Below are 18,544 nucleotides of genomic sequence, written 5' to 3'. Positions count from 1 at the left end.
CACTTTGGTGAATGTGGCAAGCTAAATTTCCACCGGTACCAATTAAGTGTTCATATGGCCAACGATTGTAGAAGTGCCGCCCTCGTCGCTCGAAAAGGGCCCGATACACCAAAGACGGTCACTTGTTAGGAATGTGGCCAACAAGGTCATTTTAGAAATGCATGCCCAAAGAAGAAAGATAACCCCAATACGTGCGGCCGAGCTTTCAACATTAACACCGAGGAAGCCCGAGATGTCAATGAACTAGTCACGGGTACGTTTCTTCTCAACAATTCTTATGTCTCTTGCTTATTCGATTCGAGTGTCGATAAGAGTTTTGTATCCAAGACTTTGACTCATTCTTTTAGCACTCCACCACTCCCACTAGATACTACTTATACCATTGAAGTGGCCAACGGGAAACTATTAAGTGCCGACAATTTTTATCGGGGGTGTACGTTAAACTTAATGGGTAAAGAGTTTGAAATTGACTTGATACCTATAGAGCTAGGGAGCTTCGATGTAATAATTGGTATGGATTGGTTAGCCAAAAAGAAATCTCACATCCTTTGCGATCTTAAAGTGATTCAAATTCCTATCGAGAATGGTGAACCCTTGATTGTTTATGGCGATAAGAGTTGCACCGGACTCAACCTCGTCTTGTGCCTTAAAGTTGAAAAATATCTTCGTAAAGGTTTTTTCGCGATTCTAGCCCACGTTAAGAAAGTCGAGACCGATGAGAAGCATATCGATGATGTGCCAATTGTTAGTGACTTTTCCGATGTTTTTCCTGAAGAATTATCGGGTCTTCCACCTCATCGACTGGTAGAATTCCAAATCGATCTTATTCCGGGAGCTGCACCCGTAGCACGTGCACCGTATAGACTCGCTCCATCCGAAAAGCAAGAATTGCAAAGTTAGATTCAAGAACTACTTGATCGTGGTTTTATCCAACCTAGCCATTCACCATGGGGCGCTCCAATTTTATTCGTTAAGAAGAAAGATGGATCCCTACGAATGTGCATCTACTATCGTGAACTAAACAAATTGACGGTTAAGAACCGATATCCTCTTCCACGCATCGATGACCTCTTTGATCAACTACAAGGATCTTGTGTATATTCAAAAATTGATCTCCGCTCGGGTTATCATCAACTAAGGGTTAAGGGGGAAGATGTCTCCAAAACCGCTTTTCGGACTCGCTATAGCAGTTACGAATTCCTTGTCATGCCATTTGGTCTAACTAATACACCAGCAGTGTTCATGGATCTTATGAACTGCGTGTGCAAACCGTATCTCGACAAGTTCATTATTGTATTCATCGATGACATCTTGGTCTATTCTAAAAGCGAAGAAGAGCACGAACAACACCTTCGACTTGTGCTCGAACTCTTGAGACAAGAACGAATCTATTCCAAGTTCTCCAAGTGTGAATTTTAGTTGAAGGAAATTCAATTTCTTGGTCATGTTGTAAGCGATCAAGGTATTAAGGTCGATCCCGCAAAAATCGAACCATTAACAAATGGGAAACCCCTACTACTCCTACACACATTCGACAATTCTTAGGCCTCATCGGGTATTATCATAGGCTCATCGAGAATTTCTCTTTGGTTACACGTCCTTTAACCGCGATAACTCACAAGGGAAGGAAATTCATTTGGGCAACCGAGCAAGAATCCGCGTTTCAAATCTTGAAGGAAAACTTAACCACCGCTCCTATCTTATCGCTTCCCGAAGGCAATGATGATTTTGTTGTATATTGTGATGCCTCGAAACATGGTTTTGGGTGCGTATTGATGCAACGAAAGAAGGCTATTGCTTATGCCTTCCGACAATTGAAAATCCACGAACGGAACTACACGACACATGATCTCGAACTCAGACCCGTTGTCTTTGCACTTAAAATGTGGAGACACTATCTTTATGGAACCAAAAGTACTATCTTCACCGATCACAAAAGCCTCCAACACATTTTCGATCAAAAGCAACTAAACATGAGACAACAACGTGGATTGAAACTTTGAATGATTACGATTGTGAGCTTCGTTATCACCCCTGGAAGGCAAATGTAGTAGCCGATGCCTTAAGTCGAAAGGAAAGAATGGTGCCTCTTCATGTCCGAGCTTTAAACATCACCATCCACACTAATCTTAATAACCAAATTCGTGTAGCCCAAGATGAGGCTCTCAAGGATGAAAACATCTCTCTCGAACGCTTGAACGTCCTCACCTCTCGATTCGAAGTTAAGGAGACCGAACTCCGATATTTCGCCGGAAGAATTTGGGTACCTAGTAATGGGGGCTTACAAAGCCTTATTTTAGACGAAGCCCATAAGTCAAGATATTCGATTCACCCCGGTGCCAATAAGATGTACCACGACCTCAAAGAACAATATTGGTGGCCGAACATTAAAAGAGACGTCGCTACTTATGTTGGAAAGTGCCTAACTTGCTCCAAAGTCAAAGCCGAACATCAAAGACCGTCTGGATTGCTTCAACAACCCGAAATCCCGCAATGGAAGTGGTAAAGAATAACGATGGATTTTATCACCAAGCTACCAAGAACGGCGGGCGGTTATGATACCATTTGGGTTATTGTTGACCGTCTCACCAAATCCGCCCACTTCCTAGCCATGAAGGAAACTGACAAAATGGAGAAACTTTCTCAACTTTACATTAAAGAAATCGTAGCCCGTCATGGTGTACCTTTATCGATTATTTCTGACTGAGATGGTCGTTTGTTTCTAGATTTTGGCGTACCTTACAAGAAGCGTTGGGAACGCGTTTAGACATGAGCACCGCATATCACCCACAAACCGATGGACAAAGGAAATGTACAATTCAAACTTTGGAAGACATGCTACGAGCTTGCGTTATCGACTTTGGAAAAGCTTGGGACAAGCACTTGCCTCTCGCCGAATTCTCTTACAACAATAGTTACCATGCTTGTATCAACGCCGCACCTTTCGAAGCCTTATATGGTCGCAAATGTCGTTCACCTCTCTGTTGGGCCGAAGTAGGCGACACACAAATCACCGGACCCGAACTCATTCATGAAACAACCGAGAAGATCGTTCAAATCCGAGATAGGCTTAGGACGGCCCGTAGTCGTCAAAAGAGCTATACCGACATTAGACGCAACGACCTCGAATTCCAAGTCGGTGACCGCGTAATGTTAAAAGTCACACCTTGGAAAGTCGTAATCCGTTTCAGGAAACGTGGGAAGCTAAATTCGCGGTATATTGGTCCTTTCAAAATCTTGGAGCGTATTGGAACCGTTGCTTATCGTTTAGATCTTCCGCCTCAACTGAGCTCCGTTCATCCTACTTTCCATGTATCGAATTTGAAGAAATATTTTGCCGAACCCGAACTCGTCATCCCTCTCGAGGAGCTTACTATTGATGACAAACTTCATGTTGTGGAAGAACCGGTTGAAATTGTGGACCACTCTGAAATGTCCCGTTCATATTGATTATAAACGTTCCATATTAATTGATTTCGTCGCGAGGTTTTGACCTCTATATGAGACGTTTTTCAAAGACTGCATTCATTTTTAAAACAACCATAACCTTTATTTTATCTATAAAGGTTTAAAAAGCATTACGTAGATTATCAAATAATGATAATCTAAAATATACCGTTTACACACGACCATTACATAATGGTTTACAATAAGAATATATTACATCAAAAATAAGTTTCTTGAATGCAGTTTTTACATAATATCATACAAGCATGGACTCCAAATCTTGTCCTTATTTTAGTATGCAACAGCGGAAGCTATTAATAATCACCTGAGAATAAACATGCTTAAAACGTCAATAAAAATGTTGGTGAGTTATAGGTTTAACCTATATATTATCAAATCATAATAATAGACCACAAGATTTCATATTTCAATATACATCCCATACATAGAGATAAAATTCATTCATATGGTGAACACCTGGTAACCGACATTAACAAGATGCATATAAGAATATCCCCTATCATTCTGGAAAATCCTTCGGACATGATAAAAACGAATTTGAAGTACTAAAGCATCCGGTACTTTGGATGGGGTTCGTTAGGCCCAATAGATCTATCTTTAGGATTCACGTCAATTAGTAGATCGGTTTACTAATTCTTAGGCTACCAAGCAAAAGGGGCATATTCGGCTTCGATCATTCACCCATATAATGTAGTTTCATTTACTTGTGTCTATTTCGTAAAACATTTATAAAACTGCATGTATTCTCATCCCAAAATATTAGATTTTAAAAGTGGGACTATAACTCACTTTCACAGATTTTTACTTCGTCGGGAGTAAGACTTGGCCACTGGTCGATTCACGAACCTATAACAAATATGTATATATATATATATCAAAGTATGTTCAAAATATATTTACAACATTTTTAATACATTTTAATGTTTTAAGTTTATTAAGTCAGCTGTCCTCATTAGTAACCTACAACTAGTTGTCCATAGTTAGATGTACAGAAATAAATTGATATATATTATCTTGAATCAATCCACGTCCCAGTGTATACACATCTCAGGCTAGATCACAACTCAAAGTATATATATTTTTGGAATCAACCTCAACCCTGTATAGTTAACTCCAACATTACTGCATATAGAGTGTCTATGGTTGTTCCAAATAATATATATAGATGGGTCGATATGATATGTCAAAACATTTGCATACGTGTCTATGGTATCCCAAGATTACATAATATATTAGAATACATGTATAATACAATATAAGTTAGCTAGGATATGATTTGTATAGAATTGTTACAATATTTCCCGTAGCTACAACAATCAAAAAATATCCAATCTTGTTTTACCCATAACTTCTTCGTTTTAAATCCGTTTTGAGTGAATCAAATTGCTATGGTTTCATATTGAACTCTATCTTATGAATCTAAACAGAAAAAGTATAGGTTTATAGTCAGAAATATAAGTTACAAGTCGTTTTTTTAAGAGGTAGTCATTTCAGTCGAAAGAACGACGTCTTGATGACCATTTTCAAAAACATACTTCCACATTGAGTTTAACCATGATTTTTGGATATAGTTTCATGTTCATAAGAAAATTCATTTTTTCCAGAAGAAAAACTTTTAAATCAAAGTTTGTCATAGTTTTTAATTATCAAACCCAAAACAGCCCGCGGTGTTACTACGACGGCGTATGTCCGGTTTTACGGTGTTTTTCGTGTTTCCAGGTTTTAAATCATTAAGTTAGCATATCATACAGATATAGAACATGTGTTTAGTTGATTTTAAAAGTCAAGTTAGAAGGATTAACTTTTGTTTGCGAACAAGTTTAGAATTAACTAAACTATGTTCTAGTGATTTCAAGTTTAAACCTTCGAATAAGGTAGTTATATATATAAGAATCGAATGATGTTATGAACATCATTACTACCTCAGGTTTTGTGGATAAACCTACTAGAAATGAGAAAAATAGATCTAGATTCAAAGGATCCTTGGATGGCTTGAAAGTTCTTGAAGCAGAATCATGACACGAAAACAAGTTCAAGTAAGATTTCCACTCGAAATAACATTGTTATAGTTATAGAAATTGAATCAAATTTTGAATATGAGTATTACCTTGTATTAGAAAGATATCTTACTATAAATAAGAAAGATTTCTTAAGGTTGGATGATCACTTTACAAGATTGGAAGTAAGCTAGCAAACTTGGAAGTATTCTTGATTTTATGAAACTAGAACTTATAGAATTTATGAAGAACACTAAGAACTTGAAGATAGAACTTGAGAGAGATCAATTAGATGAAGAAAATTGAAGAATGAAAGTATTTGTAGGTGTTTTTGGTCGTTGGTATATGGATTAGATATAAAGGATGTGTAATTTTGTTTACATGTAAATAAGTCATGAATGATTACTAATATTTTTGTAATTTTATGAGATATTTCATGCTAGTTGCCAAATGATGGTTCTCACATGTGTTAGGTGACTCACATGGTCTGCTAAGAGCTGATCATTGGAGTGTATATACCAATAGTACATACATTTAAAAGCTGTGTATTGTACGAGTACGAATACGAGTGCATACGAGTAGAATTGTTGATGAAACTGAACGAGGATGTAATTGTAAGCATTTTTGTTAAGCAGAAGTATTTTGATAAGTGTCTTGAAGTCTTTCAAAAGTGTAAGAATACATATTAAAACACTACATGTATATACATTTTAACTGAGTCGTTAAGTCATCGTTAGTTGTTACATGTAAATGTTGTTTTGAAACCTTTAGGTTAACGATCTTGTTAAATGTTGTTAACCCATTGTTTATTACATCTAAAGAGATGTTAAATTATTACATTATCACGATATTATGATATATTAATATATCTTAGTATGATATATATACAGTTAAATGTTGTTACAACGATAATCGTTACATATATGTCTCGTTTCGAAATCATTAAGTTAGTAGTCTTGTTTTTACATATGTAGTTCATTGTTAATACACTTAATGACATGTTTACTTATCATTTATCATGATTAAACATAGTGTATCAATATCTTAATATGATTTATATGTATTTAGTAAGACGTTGTTATAACGATAATCGTTATATATATCGTTTCTAGTTTCTTAATTCAATAAACTCAATTTTATGTATATAACTCATTTGTAAAATACCTAATGAGATACTTACTTATCATAATATCATGTTAACTATATATATAATCATATATATGTCATCATATAGTTTTTACAAGTTTTAACGTTCGTGAATCACCGGTCAACTTGGGTGGTCAATTGTCTATATGAAACTCATTTCAAATAATCAAGTCTTAACAAGTTTGATTGCTTAACATGTTGGAAACATTTAATCATGCAAATATAGTTTTTAATTAATATATAATCATGGAAAAGTTCGGGTCACTACAGTACCTACCCGTTAAATAAATTTCGTCCCGAAATTTTAAGCTGTTGAAGGTGTTGACGCATCTTCTGGAAATAGGTTAGGGTATTTTAGCTTCATCCGATCTTCATGCTCCCAGGTGAATTCGGTTCCTCTATGAGCATTTCATCGAACCTTAACAATTGGTATCTTGTTTTGCTTAAGTCTTTTAACCTCACGATCCATTATTTCGACGGGTTCTTCGACGTATTGAAGTTTTTCGTTGATTTGGATTTCGTCTAACGGAATAGTGAGATCTTCTTTAACAAAACATTTCTTTAAATTCAAGACATGAAAAGTGTTATGTACAGTCGCGAGTTGTTGAGGTAACTCAAGTCGGTAAGCTAATGGTCCGACACGATCTATAATCTTGAATGGTCCAATGTACCTTGGATTTAGTTTCCCCCGTTTACCAAATCGAACAACGCCTTTCCAAGGTGAAACCTTAAGCATGACCATCTCTCCAATCTCAAATTCTATATCTTTTCTTTTAATGTCCGCATAACTCTTTTGTCGACTTTGGGCAGTTTTCAATCGTTGTTTAATTTGGATGATCTTCTCGGTAGTTTCTTGAATTATCTCCGGACCCGTAATCTGTCTATCCCCCACTTCACTCCAACAAATCGGAGACCTGCACTTTCTACCATAGAGTGCTTCAAACAGCGCCATCTCAATGCTTGAATGGTAGCTATTGTTGTTGGAAAATTCTGCTAACGGAAGGTGTCGATCCCAACTGTTTCCGAAATCAATAACACATGCTCGTAGCATGTCTTCAAGCATTTGTATCGTCCTTTCGCTCTGCCCATCAGTTTGTAGATGATAGGTAGTACTCATGTCTAGACGAGTTCCTAATGCTTGCTGTAATGTCTGCCAGAATCTTGAAATAAATCTACCATCCCTATTAGAGATAATAGAGATTGGTATTCCATGTCTGGAGACGACTTCCTTCAAATACAGTCGTGCTAACTTCTCCATCTTGTCATCTTCTCTTATTGGCAGAAAGTGTGCTGATTTGGTGAGACGATCAACTATTACCCAAATAGTATCAAAACCACTTGCAGTCCTTGGCAATTTAGTAATGAAATCCATGGTAATGTTTTCCCATTTCCATTCCGGGATTTCGGGTTGTTGAAGTAGACCTGATGGTTTCTGATGCTCTGCTTTGACCTTTGAACTCATCAAACATTCTCCTACATATTTAGCAACATCGGCTTTCATACCCGGCCACCAAAAATATTTCTTGAGATCCTTGTACATCTTCCCCGTTCCAGGATGTATTGAGTATCTGGTTTTATGAGCTTCTCTAAGTACCATTTCTCTCATATCTCCAAATTTTGGTACCCAAATCCTTTCATCCCTATACTGGGTTCCGTCTTCTCGAATATTAAGATGCTTCTCCGATCCTTTGGGTATTTCATCCTTTAAATTTCCCTCTTTTAAAACTCCTTGTTGCGCCTCCTTTATTTGAGTAGTAAGGTTAGTGTGAATCATTATATTCATAGATTTTACTCGAATGGGTTCTCTGTCCTTTCTGCTCAAGGCGTCGGCTACCACATTTGCCTTCCCCGGGTGATAACGAATCTCAAAGTCATAATCATTCAACAATTCAATCCATCTGCGCTGCCTTATGTTCAGTTGTTTCTGATTAAATATGTGTTGAAGACTTTTGTGGTCGGTATATATAACACTTTTGATCCCATATAAGTAGTGCCTCCAAGTCTTTAATGCAAAAACAACCGCGCCTAATTCCAAATCATGCGTCGTATAATTCTGCTCGTGAATCTTCAATTGTCTAGACGCATAAGCAATTAATTTCGTTCGTTGCATTAATACACAACCGAGACCTTGCTTTGAGGTGTCACAATATATCACAAAATCATCATTCCCTTCAGGTAATGACAATATAGGTGCCGTAGTTAACTTTTTCTTCAACAATTGAAACGCTTTTTCTTGTTCATCCTTCCATTCAAATTTTCTCCCTTTATGCGTTAATGCAGTCAAGGGTTTTGCTATTTTAGAAAAATCTTGGATGAATCTCCTGCAATAACCAGCTAGCCCTAAAAATTGGCGTATGTGTTTTGGAGTTTTCAGAGTTTCCCACTTTTCAACGGTTTCAATCTTTGCTGGATCCACCTGAATACCTTCTTTGTTCACTATATGACCGAGGAATTGAACTTCTTCCAACCAAAATACACACTTTGAAAACTTAGCGTACAGTTTTTCTTTTCTCAGCAACTCTAGCACTTTTCTCAAATGTTCTTCGTGCTCTTGATCATTCTTCGAGTAAATAAGTATGTCATCGATGAAAACAATGACAAACTTGTCAAGATATGGCCCACACACTTGGTTCATGAGGTCCATGACGCGTCCTAAAAGCAGTCTTTGGAATATCATCCTCCTTCACCCGCATTTGATGATATCCAGAACGTAAATCGATCTTCGAATAAACAGATGAGCCTTGTAGTTGATCAAATAAGTCATCGATTCTCGGTAGTGGGTAGCGGTTCTTGATGGTAAGTTTGTTCAATTCTAGGTAGTCGATACACAACCTGAATGTACCATCTTTCTTCTTGACAAACAAAACAGGAGCTCCCCATTGTGATGTGCTTGGTCGAATGAAACCACGCTCTAAAAGTTCCTGTAACTGACTTTGTAATTCTTTCATTTCGCTGGGTGCGAGTCTGTATGGAGCATGAGCTATTGGTGCAGCTCCTAGTACAAGGTCTATTTGAAATTCAACGGATCGATGTGGGGGTAATCCCGGTAATTCTTTCGGAAATACATCGGAAAATTCTTTTGCGACGGAAACATCACTGATGTTCTTTTCTTCAGGTTTAACTTCCTAGATGTGTGCTAGAATGACGTAACAACCTTTTCTTATTAGTTTTTGCGCCTTCAAACTACTAATAAGATTTAACTTCGCGTTGTTCTTTTCTCCGTACACCATTAAAGGTTTTCCTTTTTCGCGCATAATGCGAATCACATTTTTGTAAAAAACGACCTCTGCTCTTACCTTCTTCAACCAGTCCATGCCAATTATTATATCAAAACTCCCTAACTCGACTGGTATTAAATCAATCTTAAACGTTTCATCACCCAGTTTATTTTCTCTATCCCAACATATATTATCTGCTGAAATTAATTTACCATTTGCTAATTCGAGTAAAAATTTATTATCCAAAGGCGTCAATGGGCAACTTAATTTAACACAAAATTCTCTACTCATATAGCTTCTATCCGCACCCGAATCAAATAAAACATAAGCAGATTTATCGTCAATAAGAAACGTACCCGTAACAAGCTTCGGGTCTTCCTGTGCTTCTGCTGCATTAATATTGAAAACTCTTCCACGGCCCTGCCCATTAGTATTCCCCTGATTCAGGCAATTTTCAATAATGTGGCCCGGTTTTCCACATTTATAACAAACAGCGTTGGTATTACTTGCTCTGACACTATTCGTTTTGGCATTACTTGTTCCGACATTATTTGTTCCTTTAGTTCTGTTAAACTTTGGTCCGTAGACCTCATATTTTATCGTGCTATGACCATTTCTTTTACACCTATTGCAAAATGTCGTGCAAAACCCCTGATGATTTTCTTCACACCTATGACATGGCTGTTTTTGGTTTTTGTTGTCGTTGTTGTTATTGAGGTTGTTGTTGGGATTGTTATTGTTGTTGAAACGGTTGTTGTAGTTGTTGTTGTTGTTGGGAAGTTTGTTGTAGTTATTGTTAGAATTGCGGTTATTGTTGCGATTGTTGTTGCGGTTGTTAGGATAGTTGTTGCGATTGTGGTTGTAATTGTTATTGTTGTTGTACTGGTGACTCTTGTCACCGTTTTCATCCCACTTTCTCTTGAGTTATTTCGTATTGGCTTCTTCGGCCGCCTGCTCTTTAATTCTTCCCTCAATCTGATTTATGAGTTTATGAGCCATTCGACTTGCCTTCTGTATAGAAGCGGGCTGGTGTGAACTCACATCTTCTTGAATCCTTACTGGTAACCCTTTTACAAATGCGTCGATTTTCTCTCCTTCATCTTCGAATGCTTCCGGACACAATAGACACAACTTTGTGAATCATCGTTCATATGTGGTAACGTCGAACCCTTGTGTTCGTAACTCTCTAAGTTCTGCCTTGAGTTTATTGACTTCGTTTTTAGGTCGGTACTGCTCGTTCATCAATTGCTTGAATGCCGACCACGGTAGTGCGTAAGCAGCATTTTGTCCTACCTGTTCAAGATAGGTGTTCCACCACGTTAACGCAGTACCTGTGAAGGTATGCGTAGCGTACTTAACTTTGTCCTCTTCAGTACACTTACTTATGGCAAACACCGATTCGACTTTCTCGGTCCACCGTTTCAATCCAATTGGTCCTTCGGTTCCATCAAATTCCAAAGGTTTGCAGGCAGTGAATTCTTTGTAGGAGTATCCTACACGATTTCTTGCGCCGTTAGCTGCATTGCTAGATTCAGAGTTATTGTTGGTATGTAGCGCTGCCTGTACTGCGGCTATGTTTGCAGCAAGAAAGGTACGAAATTCCTCTTCACTCATATTCATGGTGTGTCGAGTAGTCGGTGCCATTTCTTTCAAAATAGCCAACTGAATCGAGTTAATCATACAGAATATTAAGAGTAGTCAATAGTATTTTGTAGCATAATATGAACTCATTTATAAAAGCTTTTTCTTCATATTAGCATTTTATAAGTTTAAATTCGGGCACTACCTACCCGTTAAGTTCATACTTATTAGCTAATATACAATTCAACTACTACAATTTCATATGAAAAACTGATTATAATAATATATCACATACAAATATTCTTCAAACTTACAACTTCGCTATATTACATATAACATGAAATATAGTACACTTTGATACAAGACAGTTTTTGAAGATAAACCTAGTTAATACGCAAGTTGTTCATCAAAGGAAATAAAGACACGTAATTCATAAGTCTAGAAACAAGTCATGCATTCTGGTTTTACTAAGACGACTTCCCATCCTTGGTCTTGTGGAAAATAACCGTTATGACCATTGACTAGGCAGCATGTTGTAATGTGGTCAAAAGGACGAGGGTTTCGTAATGTCCAACAGCCCCGTAATAATCTAAAAACCTTGTTTCTCACCCCAACTACTGAATCCGTCACTTGTGGGAAGGTTTTATTTAAAAGCTGCAATCCGATGTTCTTTTTCTCACTTTGGTAAGAAGCGAACATCAATAACCCGTAAGCATAACATGCTTCTTTATGTTGCATGTTAGAAGCTCTTTCTAATTCACGAAATCCTATGTTGGGATATGTTGAGTCAAAATAGGTTCTTAACCCGTAGCGTAAAATTGCATTTGGGTTCCCCGCATTTAACGCTTTAAAGAAAACACGGCGTAACTTACGGTCTCCCCAATGTGATATACCCCACCTGTCAAAGGAAAGCCTTTTATAAACTAAGGCATTTCTGGAAAGTCTTTCAAATGTTTGACAAGTTAATTTTGCCATAATTAATTGTGCTGATGAATTCTGACCGACTCTAGACAAGATTTCCTCAATCATATCCTCTGGTAGATCTTCTAAAATATTCGGTTGTTTACCCTTATCGTCCATTTTATTTTTATACTGTAAAATAGACAAGGATTAGATTCATAAAAGATAATTAACAAACAATACAAGCAATTTTTACATAGAACATAAAAGTACAAGCACACTACAATACATGTAATACACAACATGATTACAACCCTCTAATCTGAATCACTGGTTTCTTCTTCTTCGGACTTGGTTCGTTTTCCTAATTTTCTAGGAATATATGGTGTTCCTCTAATACGAGCCGTCGTTTTCCACAATGGTTTAGAAAAACCTGGTAGTTTAGAGGTTCCCGGGTCATTGTTACATTTTAGAAAATACGGATGTTGCCGATACATATAAAGTTCATCGGGGTTGGAATCGGGTTTCTCTATTTTCATATCTTTTCCCTTATTATTTTCTTTCGCTTTATTAAATTGGGTCGAGGTAATTTCTATAACATCATCGGAATCCTCATCGGGATCCGATTCATCGGAAAATTGGTAATCTTCCCAATATTTTTCTTCCTCGGCGGAAACACCATTGACCATTATTAACTTTGGTCCGTTGGTTGAGGATTTTCTTTTATTTAATCGATTTACTATAGGTATCAATATTTCTTCCTCCGGAACCTCTTCTTCTTCCGGTTCCTCCTCTTCCGGTTCCTCCTCTTCCGGTTCCTCCTCTTCCGGTTCCTCTTCTTCCGGTTCCTCTTCGGGAATTTGTGAATCTTCCCAAAATATATTCGACTCTTCATTATTATTAGGTGAATCGATGGGATTTGTACTAGTGGTAGACATCTATCACACAATATCAAACACATTAAGAGGTTAATATATCACATAATATTTACATGTTAATAATATATAGTTTCTAACAAAAGTGTTAAGCAATCGTTTTTAAAGAAAACACAGTCGAAGTCCAGACTCACTAATGTATCCTAACAAACTCGATAAGATGCACTAATGCAAATTTCTGGTTCTCTAAGACAAACGCTCTGATACCAACTGAAATGTCCCGTTCATATTGATTATAAATGTTCCATATTAATTGATTTCGTCGCGAGGTTTTGACCTCTATATGAGACGTTTTTAAAAGACTGCATTCATTTTTAAAATAACCATAACCTTTATTTTATCTATAAAGGTTTAAAAAGCATTACGTAGATTATCAAATAATGATAATCTAAAATATACCGTTTACACACGACCATTACATAATGGTTTACAATAAGAATATATTACATCAAAAATAAGTTTCTTGAATGCAGTTTTTACATAATATCATACAAGCATGGACTCCAAATCTTGTCCTTATTTTAGTATGCAACAGCGGAAGCTCTTAATAATCATCTGAGAATAAACATGCTTAAAACGTCAACAAAAATGTTGGTGAGTTATAGGTTTAACCTATATATTATCAAATCATAAAAATAGACCACAAGATTTCATATTTCAATATACATCCCATACATAGAGATAAAATTCATTCATATGGAGAACACCTGGTAACCGACATTAACAAGATGCATATAAGAATATCCCCTATCATTCCGGGAAATCCTTTGGACATGATAAAAACGAATTCGAAGTACTAAAGCATCCGGTACTTTGGATGGGGTTCGTTAGGCCCAATAGATCTATCTTTAGGATTCGCGTCAATTAGTAGATCGGTTTACTAATTCTTAGGCTACCAAGCAAAAAGGGGCATATTCCGCTTCGATCATTCACCCATATAATGTAGTTTCATTTACTTGTATCTATTTCGTAAAACATTTATAAAACTGCATGTATTCTCATCCCAAAATATTAGATTTTAAAAGTGGGACTATAACTCACTTTCACAGATTTTTACTTCGTCGGGAGTAAGACTTGGCCACTGGTCGATTCACGAACCTATAACAAATATGTACATATATATCAAAGTATGTCCAAAATATATTTACAACATTTTTAATACATTTTAATGTTTTAAGTTTATTAAGTCAGCTGTCCTCGTTAGTAACCTACAACTAGTTGTCCATAGTTAGATGTACAGAAATAAATTGATATATATTATCTTGAATCAATCCTCGACCCAGTGTATACACGTCTCAGGCTAGATCACAACTCAAAGTGTATATATTTTTGGAATCAACCTCAACCTTGTATAGCTAACTCCAACATTACTGCATATAGAGTGTCTATGGTTGTTCCAAATAATATATATAGATGGGTCGATATGATATGTCAAAACATTTGCATACGTGTCTATGGTATCCCAAGATTACATAATATATTAGAATACATGTATAATACAATATAAGTATAGGTTTATAGTCAGAAATATAAGTTACAAGTCGTTTTTGTAAGAGGTAGTCCTTTCAGTCGAAAGAACGACGTCTTGATGACCATTTTGAAAAACATACTTCCACTTTGAGTTTAACCATGATTTTTGTATATAGTTTCATGTTCATAAGAAAAATCATTTTCCCAAAAGAACAACTTTTAAATCAAAGTTTGTCATAGTTTTTAATTATCAAACCCAAAACAGTCCGCGATGTTACTACGACGGCGTATGTCTGGTTTTACGGTGTTTTTCGTGTTTTCAGGTTTTAAATCATTAAGTTAGCATATCATATAGATATAGAACATGTGTTTAGTTGATTTTAAAAGTCAAGTTAAAAAGATTAACTTTTATTTGCGAACAAGTTTAGAATTAACTAAACTATGTTCTAGTGATTTCAAGTTTAAACCTTCGAATAAGGTAGTTTTATATATAAGAATCAAATGATGTTATGAACATCATTACTACCTCAGGTTTTGTGGATAAACCTACTATATATGAGAAAAATAGATCTAGCTTCAAAGGATCCTTGGATGGCTTGAAAGTTCTTGAAGCAGAATCATGACACGAAAACAAGTTCAAGTAAGATTTCCACTCGAAATAACATTGTTATAGTTATAGAAATTGAATCAAAGTTTGAATATGAGTATTACCTTGTATTAGAAAGATATCTTACTGTAAATAAGAAAGATTTCTTGAGGTTGGATGATCACTTTACAAGATTGGAAGTAAGCTAGCAAACTTGGAAGTATTCTTGATTTTATGAAACTAGAACTTATAGAATTTATGAAGAACACTTAGAACTTGAAGATAGAACTTGAGAGAGATTAATTAGATGAAGAAAATTGAAGAATGAAAGTGTTTGTAGGTGTTTTTGGTCGTTGGTATATGGATTAGATATAAAGGATGTGTAATTTTGTTTACATGTAAATAAGTCATGAATGATTTCTAATATTTTTGTAATTTTATGAGATATTTCATGCTAGTTGCCAAATGATGGTTCCCACATGTGTTAGGTGACTCACATGGGCTGCTAAGATCTGATCATTGGAGTGTATATACCAATAGTACATACATCTAAAAGCTGTGTATTGTACGAGTACGAATACGGGTGCATACGAGTAGAATTGTTGATGAAACTGAACGAGGATGTAATTGTAAGCATTTTTGTTAAGTAGAAGTATTTTGATAAGTGTCTTGAAGTATTTCAAAAGTGTAAGAATACATATTAAAACACTACATGTATATACATTTTAACTGAGTCGTTAAGTCATCGTTAGTCGTTACATGTAAATGTTGTTTTGAAACCTTTAGGTTAACGATCTTGTTAAATGTTGTTAACCCATTGTTTATTACATCTAAAGAGATGTTAAATTATTACATTATCATGATATTATGATATATTAATATATCTTAGTATGATATATATACAGTTAAATGTTGTTACAACGATAATCGTTACATATATGTCTCGTTTCGAAATTATTAAGTTAGTAGTCTTGTTTTTACATATGTAGTTCATTGTTAGTACACTTAATGACATATTTACTTATCATTTATCATGATTAAACATAGTGTATCAATATCTTAATATGATTCATATGTATTTAGTAAGACGTTGTTATAACGATAATCGTTATATATATCGTTTCAAGTTTCTTAATTCAATAAACTCAATTTTATGTATATAACTCATTTGTAAAATACCTAATGAGATACTTATCATAATATCATGTTAACTATATATATAATCATATATATGTCATCATATAGTTTTTATAAGTTTTAACGTTCGTGAATCACCGGTCAACTTAGGTGGTCAATTGTCTATATGAAACTCATTTCAAATAATCAAGTCTTAACAAGTTTGATTTCTTAACATGTTGGAAACATTTAATCATTCAAATATAGTTTTCAATTAATATATAATCATGGAAAAGTTCGGGTCACTACACACTCCGTCAAAACGCTAAAACAAAGCCGAATTCCGATTGTCAAAGTTCGTTGGAACGCCAAAAGAGGACCCGAGTTTACTTGGGAAAGGCAAGATCAAATGAAAAAGAAGTACCCTCATTTATTCGTGGATTTGGAAACGCAAGATCTCGAGGAAGAAACAACGACTACTACGCCTACTTAAATTTCGGGACGAAATTTCTTTTAAGGAGTAGGTAATGTAACATCCCGTCTTTTTCCATTTACTTTCCGTTTAATTATCTTAAAGTCCGTTATATAATTATAACACCTTTCGTTAATACGCGTTTTGAAATATCTCGTTTAGGTAATTCACGTACCAGCCTTTAAACTCGAGGGACTAAAGTCGCCAAAGGGTCAAACTAGTGACTAGGTCAACTAGTCAAACCCTTTCTCCTCCACTCACTCATTCACCTCCTCTTTCTTCTTTTGATACTTCCAAATCCTCTCAACTCTCAAACAAAGATTCATCATCTATTCAAGATCTAGCAAGAATCAACTCAAACAAATTACATATTTGGAATCCTTGCATCTTCCTCTTCGAATCCATACCAACTTCATCTCGTTTGGGTAATCTTCTAAAAACACTAGATTTCTTGTTCTTGATCTTTTAAACTTAAAAGTGTGTTAGTTAGTGTCTATGGCTCAAGTCTAACATGAATATGTGAATTATATGCTCGATCTTGTTATTTTGAGTAACTAGCATGAACTTGAAATGGGTGTGCTTGATTTTGAGTTTTGGATGCTTAAATGTTGTTAGATGTTAAAAGTGCATGTATTAAATGTGTTACTAGTACCACTAGCTTCAATTTGGTATGTAGGTTGACATGGAAAAGCTTCATAAACAAAATTGTTAAATTTGTGATTTTGAGTAAGGGTTTGATAGAAGTAAAATGAACTTTTGACACATTGAATGCTTTTCAATGTTGTTTGTAAGTGTTTAGTTGTATTGTATGCGTAATTACCTACGAAATGGCATATCACATGTGTGCATTTAATTCCTGAATCATCAAAGTGCATTTATGAACTTGAAAGCATTTATGGTGGACATTTAATGTGGTTTTGATTGTTGTAAATGCTAGAATTGATTGATGATATGGGTTTAGTTGTAATCCTGGTTAAATTACCTTTCCAACGATGTATGGTATGCGATTTAAGTGTTTACGGTTCATTGGTTATGCTTAAATGAAGTTTGGTTCGAGACTTGAAACATTTAAAACAGCCCAGGCATCAGGCCACACCTATTGGCGCGGCGCGGCCACCCAATGTCGCGGCGCGACATAAGCCGTGTTCAGGGACTGTTCAACTTTGCACTTTTTCGTTTAATTCCAACTATGCTACGCACCTGCGATTAAGATGTAACTTGCTCTAACATGCTTATATATGAATAATTAGCTCAGAAAAATAGTTCAAGACCCGACCCGAACGTGTTGACTTATTCGTTGACTTTGACTTGACCAAAGTTGACTTTTAACCAAACTTAACCAAATACTTATGCAATCGTTTTAACTTGCTTTTATACTTGTACCTTGCATGAAACGTGACAATTTGATTCACATGCTATACAATCGAGTCGTAACGAGCCATAGGACTAATTGAACAACTTTGACCAACCGTGTTTACCGTTATTGATACAACCTATTGTTTAGGTCGAGACTAGCATTCGTTCTTGCACATGTTACTTTGTGAAGTACCTTTTTATTCGTGCACTCAAGGTGAGATCATAGTCCCACTTTTACTCTTTTAAACTTACATTTGGGATGAGAAAACATAAACGTTTCGTTTTACAAAGTGAACACA

This window comes from Rutidosis leptorrhynchoides, chromosome 1 (genome assembly GCF_046630445.1).
Source record: "Rutidosis leptorrhynchoides isolate AG116_Rl617_1_P2 chromosome 1, CSIRO_AGI_Rlap_v1, whole genome shotgun sequence".
Lineage (NCBI taxonomy): Eukaryota > Viridiplantae > Streptophyta > Magnoliopsida > Asterales > Asteraceae > Rutidosis > Rutidosis leptorrhynchoides.
This window is presented reverse-complemented; position numbering follows the sequence as displayed.